The 17,340-nt window shown below is 35.6% G+C and overlaps 1 protein-coding gene across 3 annotated transcripts in view; it reads left to right on the top strand.

The window, feature by feature from the left end:
* The window catches only part of LOC106467754, a 72,291-nt gene that overhangs the window by 22,703 nt on the left and 32,248 nt on the right, over positions 1-17,340 (top strand). Inside the window, exon 1 of one of the 3 annotated variants that reach the window (XM_022395939.1) lies at positions 8,045-8,606. The exons of 1 other annotated variant lie outside the window; for it this stretch is intronic. The gene's annotated coding sequence lies outside the window, so the exon portion shown is untranslated. Of the gene's footprint in view, positions 1-8,044; positions 8,607-15,050; positions 15,145-17,340 lie in introns of those variants that run through there. One more of the 3 variants, XM_022395942.1, reaches the window with a different exon arrangement.

Consider the following 17,340-nt stretch of genomic DNA (forward strand, 5'->3'; position numbering starts at 1 on the left):
CACTAGCTACAATATATCATCATTTCAAACATACTTACCTCGATTGACACTTATAGCTATTACTCAAACTCCAGGGTTTCTTCCTTTGCCCATCTAATCATTGGTCTGATTTTTTCTCATTTGCTCCAGTCTTTTATACCCCATTCAATAGCTCTTGGCAATATTTGTCTCATAATACTCTCCACAGGTTGCATTGACACAGGTGGAGAGTGTCACGAGACAAATATTGCCAAGGGCAATTGAGTGGGATATAAAGACTGGATGGAGCAAGCAAGAAAAAATCAGACCAATGATTAGATGGGCAAAGGAAGAAACCCTGGTGTTCGATTAATACTATAAGTGTCAGCAGAGGTAATTATTATTGAAATTATATTTTCAATTTAGGAAAATGTTAACTTAGACTCTAGCCTCTTAAACAGTAAGAAGGTGACTTTTCCTCACTTTGCAGTATACCCCATGAGAACTAGCATTTGAACAAAGGCTTATTCCTTCATTAGTAGTGCATGTCTTTAGATAGTTTTTTAAGGAATTATTGGATTTTTTTTTCCTTATTATTTTAATAAGTATAGTCTTTCTTCAATATATGCATGAAAGATACCAAATATCAAACTTTTCAGTTAGAACTTTTATTACTTATATTAAATCTTATTTTTTATTTTAAATCTAATATATCCTTTTTGGTACAAATATCTCCTTGCCTGTGTTAAGATTTCTTTGACATTACTAAAGCCCCCATTGTTTTACTCAACATACAGGTTGCATCCAGTACTCTTCAAGGTTGTCATTAGGCCTATGTACCACTGACATAAGTGGGTCATTTTATTTCTAACAAAAAATAAACACTTTAAAGATTATGTAAAGTAATGTATTACTAAAATTTTACAAAAATGAACCACTACAAAATCAGTTTACTGCATCAACTGGATTTTCCTTTTATATTATCCCCTTTCTGACATTTCCTAAGTTTTGACACTCTTTCACAGGATTCATCAGATACTGTAATTACAACTGGAGGCATTCTGATGGTCAGTTATGTTATCGTTGTTATTCACCAGGTGGTTGGCTCCATTTTGATGTTGAATCTAGGATTCTCAACCTCCTGTCTGTTACTTCAGCTGAGCCTGCTTCATCTAACAGAAAAAATAAACACTTGGATTTAACAGGTATGTTTTTTTGTTTTCTCTTTATCCAGTTAATTTTTGCTGCATCTCAGGCTCCATTGTTGCATGAACCTCCACCACTTAAATCCCTTGTTTTATTTTTATTTGTGGATCTCCTCTTTTTCCTTCTTTTTCTTCATCCACTTATCATCATTTCTTACTTACTCAACTTCTTTGCTACTTATTATGCTTCACCTTCTTTTAGAGACTTTATATCATGACTGTGTCAACTTTAACTTGGTAACTTGTACATACTTTTTATCCACCTTGCCCTCAATTTTCTGTCTCAGTTAACTTGGTTTCTTTGTTTCTGGGATGTACTTCACTGGGTTGCCTAGCTTTCTGCCATTTGTCTCCCATAATCTTTCTACAAAACCTCTGTCTTACAATCTTTTTTTGTTGTTTTTTTTTTGGGGGGGGAGGGTATTTTTTATATATCTTGACATCTTGAGCTAATACAGCTCATCTCTGATCAGTTTGGTTTCTCACCTTTGGGACCAGGAGACCCCACTATGTTTGTCATCATATACAGCCTTGGGGGTTGTCCCTCTCCTGTTCCTTCTCCTTTTGTTTCTGGGGCCATCCCTAAGCCCTGTTCCAATGAATGATCCGCTTTCTCACTTTATATGTGTGTACACCCTTTACTAAAGCCTATTCAGTTACTCAGAGGTACATTCCCACCATTCTACTATCCACCTCACCTGTTTTGAATGCTACGGGACCATTTCTTAACCCCCACTGGAATTTTACTCCCTTCTCATTGTTGTTCTCACATTGAAAGGAGGTTAGGAGCCAGTCATCAGTCTGTCCAGCTTTGATTTTTTCTTAATGTACATGTTTCTCACTCAGTGATGGATACTCACCCTGGTGGAAGATGACCTGGTTCATGGTCTTGGCCACTATTTCTACATCATGGTTTGCCTTTTTGCTTTTCATTTTCGTTAGGTTTTCAGCACTTCCTCTCAATTTGGTTGTGCATTTTTTTTTATATTTGGTTTGGTGAGCTTTTACCAGGAGATTACCATTGTGAGGTCTATTGTTCTACTACTGTATGGATATTTCGCCTCTTCTTGCTCCTTCCAACATGGCTTTGTCTGTAGCTACCTTCCTTCTCATTTGGGAGTTGTCTCATTTTTGGCAACTGGCTAGTCTCTACAATTCAGTCTTGATTCCTACCCTGTATCTCATTCACTTGCAAGGCTTTCTCACTTTGAATGCAGGTCAGGCTCAGCCTACTCCTTTTATATTTGATACATGGAGCTTTTGATGCCAAGGCTGTCATACCTTTTTCACTTTCTGCACAAGAGGATCTTGTCTCCTTTGGAGACTGTCTTCTCTTGCATTCCTTGTTCCTCTTGAATGTGCCAAGATTGTCCCCTTTTGTGATTTCTAGCCTGTCAGTGTAATTGTGTACAGAGATGTACTGTCTTCTTTTCCTCTCTTGCTGTCATGGTGGCTCACTTGATCCCATATAACCCTGGAAGTCCCTTTTCCCCCACCTTTCCCAGACTTGCATCTGTTTAGAAACTTCCAGAGCCTAGCAGTAAGTCTGTGGGTTTGTTTCACTCACATATGTGGGGCTCCATATCCATGATGAGTGCAACAGTGGTGGAACATTGTGTTGCTTTGCATTTGATGACAACCAATCCTTCAGACACACACATCTTTTCATCAGTGCCTTAGTTCAGGTGGGGTACAATTCTGTCTGATCCATTTTTGGAATCTAGTATCCAGAGAGAGAGATTTCTATACCTCTACATCTTTTAGATGATGGCTGCTTTTCAGGGTTATTATAATCTTTTGTCTCACCTGCTTGATCTTCTTATCATCCATTCAGATGCATTTTCCATCATTTTTCATGTTATGACAGGGAGCTATTTACTCCTGGGACCTCTGTTTTTCTGACTATAGACCTTCTCTTTTAGATAATCTTGAAAGCATATGACCTGGTGGCAGATCAACTATCTTGCCTTGACCTGGAACCTTCCTACAGAATGATCTCACCATCCTCTTGCATTTTCAGCGGATATTCTTTCACTATGGGAAAAGTCTTATTATCACTGCCTTTCTGACTCCCCTCCACACCAATCCCAAATTTTATTGAGGAAGATCTGTGTTGGAAGTGTTGTCCTTATTATATGCTTTAGACATATTTCTTCCCCTTCTCACTCTGACAAGAACTGTCACTCTTACTTTTGTTTTGGCTGCCTCCCACATTATTTTTCCACAGGGACAACTTCCCTTTATTCCCTGTACAATCTTTCTAAGATCATCACCATTGTTCTATATGGTCTGTTCAGTGTTATCTAACTTGTACAACTGTCCCCTTTTCTTGGCAGTTATGTTTTTTCTTACCGTGGGATTCCTCTTTCTCTACTTTCATATTCCCTTCCATTTTTCTCAATTGAATTATACACCAAATCTGACTAGTTTATTATTCTATGGGTGATGACCTTTTCTTTTTCATGTCTCCTCCAATCAAGTTTATCTTATGGCTCTGCTTATATTTTGACATTGTCATCCTCTGTATGAGATCTTGTAGGCTGTGATGTGGAATGGCACTGAAACATTAGCGTCACATTACTTACACCACAGTATGGTTTCACCTACTCTGGGTTTCATCTCCCTCCAGCCACCATTGTCCACTCTTAAGAGTGGCTCTTTGACAGTGAGTTTTTAATTTTTCTTTTTGTTTTTTACAAGTCTCACAACTGCCATATTTAATGTGTGTGTGTGTGTGTTGTATGGAGGTTATAGAACCCACCTAGTGGCAGGTATTGCATTACAGGGAATACTTCTTTTTCCCAAAATCTGCATTGGACAGGGGCATACAGAAAGTGTTAAGCCCATCTGCCCCTGCTCTGTATCTGCTGTAGAGACGGCATTTTCTATGAAACTGCTTTGGCAGGACCTGTATATTTTTTTTCTAGGGAAAAACAAATGACAGCTCCAGGTGTATTCTTGCCTGTACACCTTGCTTGTTCCTGCTGTCTTTAGTTGTTGTGGTAACTCATTGCACAGTCTTTCAGTGTGGGACCTTATGCAGATGTAATGTGTTCTGTTCAGTCCAAGATTCTCTCTTGCATTCTTCCCCAAGTGAATTCCTCCCTTCTGTTTTCTTTTAGTAAAGCAGAGGGTGAACTCTTGCTTCCTTAGTCTCAACTCACTAGGGAGGGCAATATGGAGAGTTTCTCAGTGGGACATTGTAATCCCACTAGTATGAAACAGGGTGGATGCACTTCTCACTGAGAAGTGAGGCTGAAGTTTTACGTGGAAGTATAGTACAGGCCACCCCACTACATTATGGACCAAGCCATTCCTGGTGGTTAGTGTGGCTAGATGGTTCTTATGATCTCCTCAGTCTGCAAGTCTGGGATGTCATGTAAGTTTATCTCCAATGTGGAATGGCCTGACTTACTGCCTTAGTCACACTACACATTCATGCTCAGCTGACTGCCCATGTGATAATGGCCTGTTAAGCAACCTTACATTCTGCTCACCTATGCAGCACTTTAGCACAAAGTAAAAGTTTGTTTTAATGATATCTTTGCTCTATCATCTTTTTTGGGTGAAGAGTAGTCCCTGCTTGAGATGGATAAGACTTCTCATTGAGTGACATGCTTCATGGTCTTTCCTTTCCTGATATATTTTTAGAAAGGAACTTATATTTTTAAAAATTTTTTCATCTACACTAGCCTCTTCACTATCTTCAATGTGGACTTTTAGCTACTTGTTGTGCAGAGGCGAGTAGCATTTCAAAGCTAACTTTCTTTTTACCTTAAAATGTATTTCAAACAGATAAATACCTCTCTGCACAATCTCACACTCTTCCTCCCCACCCCTGATGTATTTGTTTGTCTCGTCAAGAAAGAGCCTTTGTTCAAATTATTGTGTTCAAGAGAATTCTTGTGTCTGAAAAAATGTTACCCTTGTATTAATGGGGATTATAGTATAGCGATGATTATATCATAGGCTGGCACAATGCACATTAACATGTGTAAGTATGGATGCTTCATTCAAAACTTGTGGCACATACGAAACTCTTCGAGGCAGTGTGCAAGGTCATAGCTATTAATTGTGCAGAGAGGTGAGTATCTATGTGAAATACATTTTCAGGTAAGGGAAAATGTTATTGCTTCAAAGCTGAACATTTACTGAGTATAATTTTGCCTCAGTACAAAAATAAATTGAGTGAAGTGTATAGTATTAAATGCACTGAACTTACCTTTATTAGGTGACACATGTAAACTAAATAACTTATTTATGACAAACATATTTCAAATGAAGTTTACAGACACTTGTGTTAATTACTTCTGTAAAATGTTTTAATGTCAATAACAAGATGTATTTTGGAATTTTGCTTTTGAGGAGTCAGGTCAGTCCTGTGACATTACAATTTTGTGCCAAAATGTAATGAATTTTGCAAGAACTTGTCATTTGAGAGCTGAATTTCAAATTCATTAGTCCAAGCTAGTTCTGTATTTAAAACATATCACTAAGTTAAATATAAATTAGAAACTGATTTTTGAAGTCAAATTTCTGTTTTTCTTATTGGTTTAAATCAGATCCAAATCCAAAACTTACTTTTAAAATTTATCCTTTGTCTAATTTCCTAGTTTAAAAAAGATTGAAATGTAGAATTTACTAGTCAAGATTAGTTTGTCAGATCTGAGCATCATCATTACTTGTCTAATCTGGATATGTGCTACTTTTTATTTTATTAAATATAATTTGATCTTTTTCGTGAACCAGTAAGTGTTTATTTAATTCAAATTGTCATTTGATTGTAATACTAACATTTACTTTTGTATTTATACATTAGGTTGTAATTTTGAATTTTTCTTTCTTTTTTTAAATACTTTTCATCAGGTTTGCTTTTCAAATGATACAACTTGATGTTCTTTAATTATATCTTTTAATATTACATTAGACTTTTAAAGAATTTTTGTAATGAATAATTTAAAGTTTCCTTTTCATAAAATCTAGTGTAGTGTGAATAATTTAAGACCAAATGATAACTTTATAAATATATTTGAGACAAGATATTCATGTTTCCTATTTACTCTTTAAGGTTTTTTAGCACTGTTAATGAGGATGGTATCTGTTGAAACAAAACCCATCCTGAAGAACTGGAAACAACGAACAGCTTATACTCAGTCTGTAACTTGTTGAGTATAATAACCATGACTGAAGAAGGAAAGGAAGATGTTTTCCCTTCAGAACAACTGAGATCTCTTCTTGCTCCTCTGGCTTCTTTGGAAGATTTGGCATCAGATGAACTTGAAAGTCCTTCAAGTATTAAGGAAAAGGTGGATGGTTCTGACTCGGATAATGATAATTTAAATGAATCACTAGATAATATAGACATTTGTGAAACTATTCCAGCTGGTTCAGTCTTTAGGGCTGTTCCACATACTGGATATTCATCTGGATTTGTCACTCCTGAGTTTGATAAACAATTTGAAAGTGATGTTGACTCTCAGGGTACATTAACTCCTTGTGAGGGAGCCAAAAGTCAAACTCCAAGCAGTATCAGGACAGGATCATTTTCTTCATTATTGAAAGCTCAGAGATCTGAGCAAGTGGAAGATAGAAGGAAAAACTTGTCAGCTGATTCCATACTTTCAGCTTATGATGATCAAAATTCCTCAGAAAAATCTCACAAAAGGAAAAGTTCTTGGACTGATATCTTTCGAAGTCGTAGTCGAAGTCAGAGTCGCTCGCCTCAGGGTTCTCCTAAATCTCATCGGAACAATATTGCTAGTAGTACAGATGAAAAGAGTTCAAAAAAAAAAGAGAAAGGGGGGCTTTTCTCATTATTTAGGTTTGGAGGTAGAAAGTCACCAAGAAGCAAAACACCTTCACCAACTCTACCACATTCACCACCACATATGGTGAATAAAGAAACACTGGATACTCACATTTCTGTTCCAGAATCAGATTTTATGAAAAGTGAGCCAGAGAAAATTTCCATTACAGAAACCTTAAATGCTGACAAAGAAATTAGAGAACTAAAAAATGAGAAGATAAAGTATAACCATGAAGAAATTGAAATCATAGAAAACTCTAAAGATGGTAGTGATAGTCTTGAATACCAAGTGAATGAGAAAGAAATTGAATCAAAGGAAGAAACAGAAAAATCTGAGAAAGAACTTTCTTTAGAATCTAAGTTTGTTGACAGTCTGCAACATGCAGTTTCTGAGAGACAGAGAAATGGTATTTCAGGACAGGAAAATCAAGACTTATTGACACAAGTAGAATGTATTTCTGGAACTGAAGATCATGCTTCTTCTGAGTCAGAACTGGACTTTGAGGACACAAGAAAAAATCATCTAAAAAGAAGAGAGAGTGAAGAAGATTATGAAGCTGAAACTCTTCTTGCACAAGAGTCTTTGGATGATGATGACCTTCCTCCTTCTAATTTTCAGATACCTGTATCACCTGTAAAAAGTAGTCTTCCAAAGCTACCTACTAGACAGCAGCGTCTCGAAGTAAGTACTATTCCAGTTGAAAGACCCAGAAGTACAACCCCAATAAGTATTGCTCCACTAGAAGCATTTATTCGATCAGCCTCATCTTCACCTGATCCACATGTGGAAAAAATACATCTTTCTCTTCCTGGTGAAGAGTTTAGTTTTAAACTAAAAAGTCCTAAAAAAGTGAATCTTAAAAATTGGGTTGATTTTTGTGAAAAAGGTTTACAGAGTCCTAGAATTCCGAAAAAGTCACAGAGTGGTGGGGATTTAGGCAGTAGAGACCAAAATACACTTAACCATATTCCTGATCCTGCTTTACAAAAAAATGACAGTTGGAGCAATCAGAAACAACCTGAAAATGAACTGATGATGGAAACAGTATTACAAGAAGCACAAAAAATTACAGCTGCTTTTGAAAGTGCATGGATGACTTCTGAAACCCAAATAGGTAACATTATGCAGAGGAAATTTAGTGATGCAGCATTTTCTGAAATAGAAAATATTGAAAGTTTTGAGAGAGCATTATCAGACTCAAGTACAAATAGTATTGATAAACATTCTTCAATTCCATTTCATTCGGGTGGAAATGATATAATCTCAGGTGTTAAGACAGATGTAGGAACAAAATCCAGCATTCTGTGTCCATGTGAATGCCACTCTTGTGGTTGTGGCTGCCATTACATCACTGTTGACCTGTCTGAACGTTTAAGACAGACTTCACTGTGGACCATAGAAAACCAAAGTGCACCAGTAACTGATGGATCTGATATTGATTTTTCAGTAGAAACTTGCTCTTGTGAGTGTCATTTTGGAAGTGAGGTGTCTATGACATTGTCTGAAAGAAGTTTGGGAAGAGATTCTGAGGAAAAAGAGCTTTCTGGTGATAGTGGCCATGTTCAAGAACAACATCTTGCTATCAAAGAAGGAAGTGAATTTCAGTTTTGAGACTCATCAGACATTATTTGTTTAGGTGAGTTTTCACATTTTTCTTATACGAGATAATTCAGAAAACAGTTGTTTGATGTTTATGAGAGTGTTGTTTTGTACCGGATTATCACTAGATTTCTTAAGTTGGTGACAAGCACAAAACATTTATACAAGGATATTAAACGTGAAATTTATGATCTACAACAAGTTATTTATTCAGGTGCCAAACATTTAATAAGCTTATGAGATACTTTCATGAATCATACAGTTTTGAGATGAAAACCTAACTAGAAAACATGCTCACTTGTTTATGCCTATGCTTGGATAAATTTTTGTGGTTGTTAACAGTAGTTTTCTTCAATAATATGGTGTCAGATATTCTAAGTAAACTATAAAAAAGTTCCTGGTTATCTCACTTTTTTTTGCATATACTTGGATCACTTTTTCTGGCTGTTAGCAAATGATTTCTTCAACATTAACTGATCAGAAATTCCAAATAAATTACAAAGAGTTCCTAATTATCCCATTTCTTTGTGCTTCTGCTTGGAGCAGTTTTTCTGGCTGTTAACAAAAGTTTTCTTCTTACATGGCACTAAAGATTATTGTTACAAAGTAATATATACATTTTAAAAATTTGCAAGAGTTTTCAGTAGGGTCTTTTTTTGTATTGTTAGTTGTTTTTTTCCCCAATCATATACAACATCTGGTCATGTAGTTTGTGTTCAATAAGTTTTTCGGAAAAGAGAAGCTTTAACTAACTCTCACTGCTAAAAGTTTCCTTATCTGGAAAGGTATTTCAGATTGATACTCACCTCTCCACAGAACTGATAGCTATTTCCTCACACCGCTGCTAAATATTTTTTGCACATACACCAAGCATTAAGCAAACTTTCCAGTCCTACACATAATAATGTGTACTGCATTAGTTTATGATGCAATCAACATTAGACTTTAGTGTTCCACCAATAGGAGGGTGACACATTCTCCAGACTCAGTAAACCCCATGAACACTTGCAGCGTAACAAAGACTCATTCTTTCCCAAGTATTGCTTAGCTTCAGATGTTGTTTTTTTCATTAAGAACTATTGAATTTTTGTGCTTTTATTTTAAGCTTTTAGTTATCGTTCATAGTGTAATATGATATACTTTTTGTTTTTATTTTGATAATGAAAGATACGAAATTTTAAACATTTCAGTTAGGAATTTCTGTTTGAATTATTGTTTTTTCTTGCATACATTTGACTTCTTTATCCAAATACGAAATTTTGGGACATATGTTCCAGGTTCTTTGATATGCTTTATTTGACAGTATGCTATCGTTAACCCAGTGCTTGGGTTTTAATAATTAATCTTTAATTTTGTTATTATGACAATGATCAAGGTCTATGTACCATGGATGTCCCAGACCAATATTAAAAAAAAACAAACTTAAATGGTTTTGTGGATTAGCTTAACTGTGAATTCATGTATTCACATTCCTGATGCCTCTTGAAGTACATAAACTCTAAAATGAATCATCTGTTACTGCTTGCAATGGCAACTGGAAGCACTTTGACAATAAGTGAAGTTACTGCCATTCTGCACTAGATGGTTAGTTCCATTTGATTTCAGATCCTTCCGACTTTCTGCTTCTCTTGCTTTAGCTGAGCCTGCCTTGTCATTTGATGGTTTTAAGTTAATATTCCCACCACCTGCTTTTGCTTGTGGTTCTTTCCTTCCCAATGAGGAACACGTAATCTCATATTCATCCTTTTTTGAGTTGTTTCCACAGGTATAAGACATTTTTTCTTTTTCAGCATTTGTTTATTGTTGACTTTTGGGATACATTCTGCATGACCTTTCATCTTCTGACGATCTATCTACTCTTTTTCCCCCATCCCCTTGATATTCTTATCCTTTGGCATTTTTCATGATTCTTCCTTGAGGTTCAGCCCCTATAATCTCTTCTTCCAACTTAGAGATCTCTTTCTCATTTTCACTTTCCTGCTCAATCCGCATTTCACTATCTTCCTCAGGTGCTTTAATATCTGTCTACACTTCACCTTCTTTCATAGGTTCTGCATTGGGATCCCGACAACTTCACTGGTGAGGGGAGATTTGTACCTATCAGTTTTACACCTTGGCCTTGTTTTTTTTGTTATTCAGCAACTCCCATTTAACTTTGTTTCTGAGATTTGCTTGTTCAAGATGCTTTATTTTCTGGAGTTGTCTTGATCAGTTTTATTTCAGAAACCTCTGTGTCTCACCCTTCTTTTGTGATGAGGTTTTTGAGGAGTTCCTTATTCCTCAGTCACTCAAGCCGAGACAGATTGCTAGCAGTAATTTTGCTCACTTTTATTTTCCACTTTGCTTGGTCCAGGTTTCTCAACTTTGGAAGCTTCATAGAGTTGCCCTTCTCTTGCTTCTCATCCTATCGATACTCTATGACATTCCCTTTTGGAAGACTTGATCTCTTGGATCATGGAGGTGACTTGTTTCTAGAGCTATTCCATGGCTTCAGTCTGGTTGGAGTTCTGCATTCCCACTTTGCATTGCCTACCTGTGAACTTTTATTGCAGAAAACTATTGAGTAACATAAGTACTTTCTCTATAAGTGGCTGTACACATGGTTGGGTGATTGGTAACCTACAATTGTTCTATTGTCCCTGAATCAAATTCTTGTCATACTTCAGTTCAAGATCGACAGTTCGCTCACTCATAGGTGGTTATTCTCTCCTGAGCTGTGGATGACTAGATTTAACGTTTGTAATGCATTTATTCACATTTCAATTTGTCCATGATTGTAGGATTTTTCAGTCCAAGCCCATTCTTTCGGGTTTGCTAAGGCCACATACATTTTCAATTGGGCCCTGAGGATAATTGCAGTCAGTGTATGGACTTACAAAGCTAAAGGCTATGGTTTGCTTTAATGCAGCAAACTGAACACAAATGGCTCATTGTGTAGTTTTATATCACCATAGGTTATTCTACATTAAAGGGAGTCTTTTCAGCATATCTGCAGGGTGGGCTTAGCCTCCTGCTTTATTTCTTTAAGACATGGAGCTTCATGTTACTAAACTCTCTGTCCTCTTTCCGCACAAGATGTTCTGTGTCTTTTGGAGAATTGGATTTCTCTCGTGTCCCTTCGTCCTATCGAACAGCCCAAGAATTAGGTAGTCAAGAGGGTTATCAGATGTTTCTTCCAATCACCCTTCCTCCACTTTCTTTCCTGTACATTCATTCTGACCCAACTGTCTCCTTTATTCTTTTTGGGCATTTTGTAGTTATGTTGTTTGTATTGATCCCCTTTGAGCCAATCAACATCTTTTCTTAACATGTGATTCTTTTTTCTCTTGTAACTTATCTTCCACTTTGATGAGATAAGGTCTCCCAGGTTTGCCACCTATGGAGCTCCTGTCATCTGGTATCACAATCCATGGGCTCTGCAGGTGTGCCCCTATGGAGCTCTTGCTATCTGGTGTCACAATCCACGGGCTTCCATTCAGGCACTTTTGAAAGGGAGCTCATCTACATCTAATATTTGTACTGGCCCCTCCACGGATTCATTGTGGAATTTTAGCTATTCTGTGTGGTGTGCCCCCTATGGAGCTCCTGCCATCTAGTGTCACACTCCATGGGCTCCCCTTCAGGCACTTTCGAAAGGGAGCTCATCTACATCTAATATTTGTACTGGCCCCTCCAGCAGTTTATTGTGAAATTTTAGCTATTCTGTGTGTGTGTGTGTGTATAGAGGTGAGGTATCGTCTCGGAAATTAACATTTTCATTGCCTGAAAATGTATTTTCAAAAGGTACCTCCTCACACCTTCCCAGTCTCGATGCACTCTTTTATCTTGCTTCATCTAGGAATGAAGTTATTTTGAATGAACGTGCTTGAGGGGAGTTACTGCCCAAGGACGTTGTGTCACCTTCATATTAGTAGAGGTCGCATGTTGATGTCATCATGCACTAGCACAGTTCACTAGTTAAAGGCTAGTGGTATGCAAATCTCACAGGCAGATGCGCGAGGGATTAAATTATTCATGTGAGGAGATGAGCATCTATTGGAAATACATTTTCAAATAAGGGAAATGTTAACTTTGAAAAAAGTTTTATAGAATTGGCCATACTGGGCAATATATCATTCAGAGTATAAACTGAGATCACAATAATTAACGATGCATATTTTCAAATATAATGCCAGGATCTGATTATGTACCGAGAGGATTTGTCCGAATATCTATTTATCTTATGGTTGTGATCTTTAAAAATCTGGAGCACGTGGATTTAGTGCATAAGTAGTTATATGTATCTATGCGTGTAATGCGTGCAAACATCTTTGTCACGTCAAAATATCAAAACGTTGACGATCGCTGCAACTAATTTGCAAACTAAAATACACCCAGCAGCATATTTCTATAATATTAGTATTGGTTTTGTTAATAAAAGAATAAACATTGATGAACTGAGGTAAGACTTTTTTATGCCTTTTTGAAACAGCAACGACTTTTTAAAATTCCCCCGAATTGATTTTTACATTTTGTATATGTGAATGAAAGGGTAAATGTTTTAAAAATTATCCAGAGTAGATTTTTTTGTTTGTTATGTATGTATAGAAGGATAATGTTTTTTTTTATTTTATAGCATATTTTTATTAATGTAATCGAAATGTAGATAACATAATATATACTAGTTGTTTTCTATTCACTTCACTTTATCTATTTTACGTATTGATAGGTGGCGTTTCTATTCCCGGTACTTTTGTATACATTATAAGCTAACATAAAATTGTTTTTCTTAGTCATGTGTGATGTAGTGGTTACAAAAACGAGTAAGCTGTACTTAATTAACACATTTAGATAATCATTTTGTTAATGGAAGAAAAGTTTGTCTTATGATTGAATTTCGGGAATCTAAATCCAAAGTAACCTAGGATTGCTGTATTTCTGGTAGCAACCAAAACTGGGAGATTACCGACGAAACCCCTATACATTCCACCTGTACGTAGAAATTGTCGTACGTCAAAAGAAGTATGGCACCATACTATCCTGACGCTTGAAATATCTCACACATCTCGAAGCGCTGTCACTGCTTTTCTTCTGGTGAAGGATACGAAACGTGCAGCCTGAGCATTTTAATCTTTTAATGGCAGAGTAAATTTATTTTGGAAAAACAAATAACAGACGTTTAACTAGTGTTATATATATATTCCCTTTGTCAAACCGAAACGCGAATCCAGGAGATTTCCCAGAAAATTTTTGAAACTAGCTGGGAGAAGGGAACTGAGGCTGATATCCGGGAGATTTCCGGGAGATATATTTCAAGACTGAAAATCTCCACTCACAAATACTTTTATTCACTTCAACAAATAAAATGAAGATATTTAATTGTGTGTTTACGTAATATATACATATATATATATATATATATACATACATACGTGCATTCGACAAACTATGTAAGTACAATGTTTATGGTAAGATTGAGGTTTTGATGACTTAAAGATGGAGAGAGCAAATATTGTTTAAATATATATATATACACACACACACACTTCACCTCACCCTCAATACCTATATCGACTTTTCTTTTTCCGTTTTGGTAGTATGATATAACTTTACTTTCTTCATTTGTGTATTTGACAATTATGTACAAAACATCTACATTGTACAGGTGGTATAAACAACTACAGGTTTCTATTGTATTTGTTCTGCACTGCTGTTTCTACAAAGAAGGCTGGATTGAGGGATAAAGCTTTTTAATTTCAAACTGTTTGTTAAAAACCAGATAAACTCGGCTAGTTCGAAACTTTCAGTAAATTTATTAAGACTGATATATTTGTGACGATTTCCCAAAGCATAAAGAGGTAGGACTCGTTCTTCACACGTTCTATAACTAGGTTTATTCCTGTTTGGGCTTGACCTAGTTTAGTATTTGTTGTTTTCACAGAATATACATTTATAGTATAAATAATCATGCCCACCGATGAAAAGTTTTATATTACTAGTTTAAAACGTGTACAAACCTCTCGCAATTTAAATGGATTGTCTATAAATAGGCATTCCTTTTCTTAGTTTTGAAAAAAAAATATCAAAGAATGACGAATAGAATAATTAAAGCGGTTGAAAAAAAATAATAATTAGGTGATTATAGTTGTATACGTACTGTAATGTAAACATTGTTAGACGAGTTCTGTGAACAATTGTTTTGTGTTGGAGCTTTATAAAAAAAACCCAAGAACGTACTTTGTGTTGTTCAATGTGAAATTATTCCGGTTAAAAATTACCTATCGAAATTTCTGGTTATCATCGTACATCGAAAGGAGTAAAAGTTGTTGGAGACAAATTTTGTCCTGGCGTTGAACTTTTATGTAAAGTTTAATTGCTGACGTGGACTATTGATTGTATTGTATGCATGAAGCCTGCTGCTTTATCTTCTGCCCTGTTACTGTTAGCGAATGCCCAGTGGCCGCTTCGAATATTCGCGAGGAGTTGTGGGAAAGAGTCGCATCCCATGCGGGGGTGCATCAAACTGTTGTAGCGGTAGTTTTGTAGACGTGCCGGCGTCGGCCGCAAGACTTCACGTTAGAACTTTAGAAACTGAGGTAGGTAACGTCACTGTTACTGTTAGTCTTGACACGAAAAGTAAAAATTGGTAAAACTTAAGATAACTGACGGAGTAGTTTCTCAAATATTTATGTTAGTAGCTGTTAAATGTAATTTTCTAATAGAATATATTTATATAGGCTTAAGAAAAGATACGCGTTATGAAAAAGTTTATGGAATTCTGTACACATTATACCAACTAATACGTACTAACACTATACTCTACAGTAACACTGCTAATACTAATAGTAATACAGAGGTTAGGTATTTTTATTTGACGTAATGTGAATTTACTTCGTATGCTTTAATAACACCATCGGTATTAAGCCTTCCATTTTATATCTATATGTTAGGGGCTTTAGATATAGTATTTTTTTTTTGACTACAAGAAAACAGAATGATATTTTAAATTATTGCTTAGGGTGACAAAATACTTAAAGCTGGGCCTTCTTTATTTTGGAAATGAAAAGGACCAGAAAACTCGAACGTTTTATAAGTACATTCATTGTTCAGCTGATATATAGCTCTTTCAATTACTTTACATTTTCTTCTTAAGAGTGGTAAACAAAAAAGTTATAACTTGAGATATTTGGATTAGTAGAGCTAGGAACTGAAAATTGTGAACCAGGTATTTTCTTTTTCATTACTTTTGTTTACTTTTGTGTCAGTTTATTCTGACATTATTTCTGTAATGATAAACGTTACTCATTTTTTATTTTTATCTTAATTTTTTTTGCTTATTTGGTGTTTGATTTTTCAATGATTTTGATTTACTTTTACACAAAATCATGGTGTTTTGTCTGAAGAAATGTAAGGTTTTCTCTATCTGTGATTAATTTAACCATGTGTAAGATCACTCCCAAGCAAATGTTTTGTGATTTAATTGTTAAGGTACAGAGTACTGGCTTTCTGTGAGTTTACATCTCCCACATTTTATCTACTAGCCATTCAATGTATGGGGGGAAAGACATAGGTATTCCTGGGTGATAATATAGGAGGTCACAGCCCAAATCTGAATGTAAGCTCTCCTAGTTCACTCTTCAAAGGTCCTAAGGGTACATGCCAGATTTGGTGACAAATGGTTCAGCAGTTTGTTTATCACTATTAAGTAGACACAAGGCACAGAGAAGACAGACCTGGGGGTAATAGGGAGTCAGATCTTAATGCCAGCTCTTTTATGCCAGACCCTGGTGTGGGGCTTAATGGGTTTTGACTTTTATCAAATAATGGTTTTAGATATGTGTAAAGTTGGCACCCTATAGTTTAATAGTAGAAAGGCCTTTCACTTTGAAATGCAGAATAAATAAAACTTGGAAAGAACCAGTGCTTAAGGTTTTTTTTTAATTCATGGTAAAATATTTAGATAACCATTTTAAAGGAATCAGAAGAATTAAGAATGGTATGCCACTGTATAACATATAACTTTCAATGAAAGCAAGGTAACTACATAGATCTAAGCTAAAAAATAATAACTTAGCTAATTTTGTATACCAGTCTAACTAGAATTATGTAATGTCATTAAACAAATCACAAGAATACAAAAAAACTTGTGGTAGAGGGTATTGATTCATCAGTTGGGTACCCTCCCTATTATTTATATTTTTGGCTGTGATCCCGACAATATTTCTTGAGATTTGATCATCTGAGTAGATTTAGAATAGTCTTAAGTGCACGTACAAAACTAAAAATGTAAAAGAATCGTCCAAAGTGTAAAAATAAATAAATTGGTACATATATCAAACACTATAACCATAACTGTTAATGAAACTGAAGAAATAATGGAACATAACCTACAGTTAAAGTAATTGTTTGTTTCATGTACAGTCATTGATTTTCTGTCGAAGACAAAAATATGAAATCCTAAAAACTAAATGCTTTCAAAAGGTAGACCTTTTATCAGCAGGGGCAAACTGTTTAAGAAAGTTTGCTCCTGATAAAAGTATAGGGTTTCATATTTTTCTCTTTAACTGACTTTTTACCTGTCTGTAGACAGAGTGAAATCGATTTGGATGTAAGCTTATATAATTGCACTTATATAATGTTTTGTTCAGTTGGGAATACTTGTTCAAGCTGATTATATCAATGTATGTTATTGTTCGATGACGAGGAGCCCACTTTGAGACTAATAATGGCTGGAGACGGCTTAAATGGGTAATGAAGAAAAACTTTAATATAAGTTTAACATGACAGCAAAT

This window comes from Limulus polyphemus, unplaced genomic scaffold (assembly GCF_000517525.1).
Source record: "Limulus polyphemus unplaced genomic scaffold, Limulus_polyphemus-2.1.2 Scaffold2730, whole genome shotgun sequence".
Taxonomy (NCBI): Eukaryota; Metazoa; Arthropoda; class Merostomata; order Xiphosura; family Limulidae; genus Limulus; species Limulus polyphemus.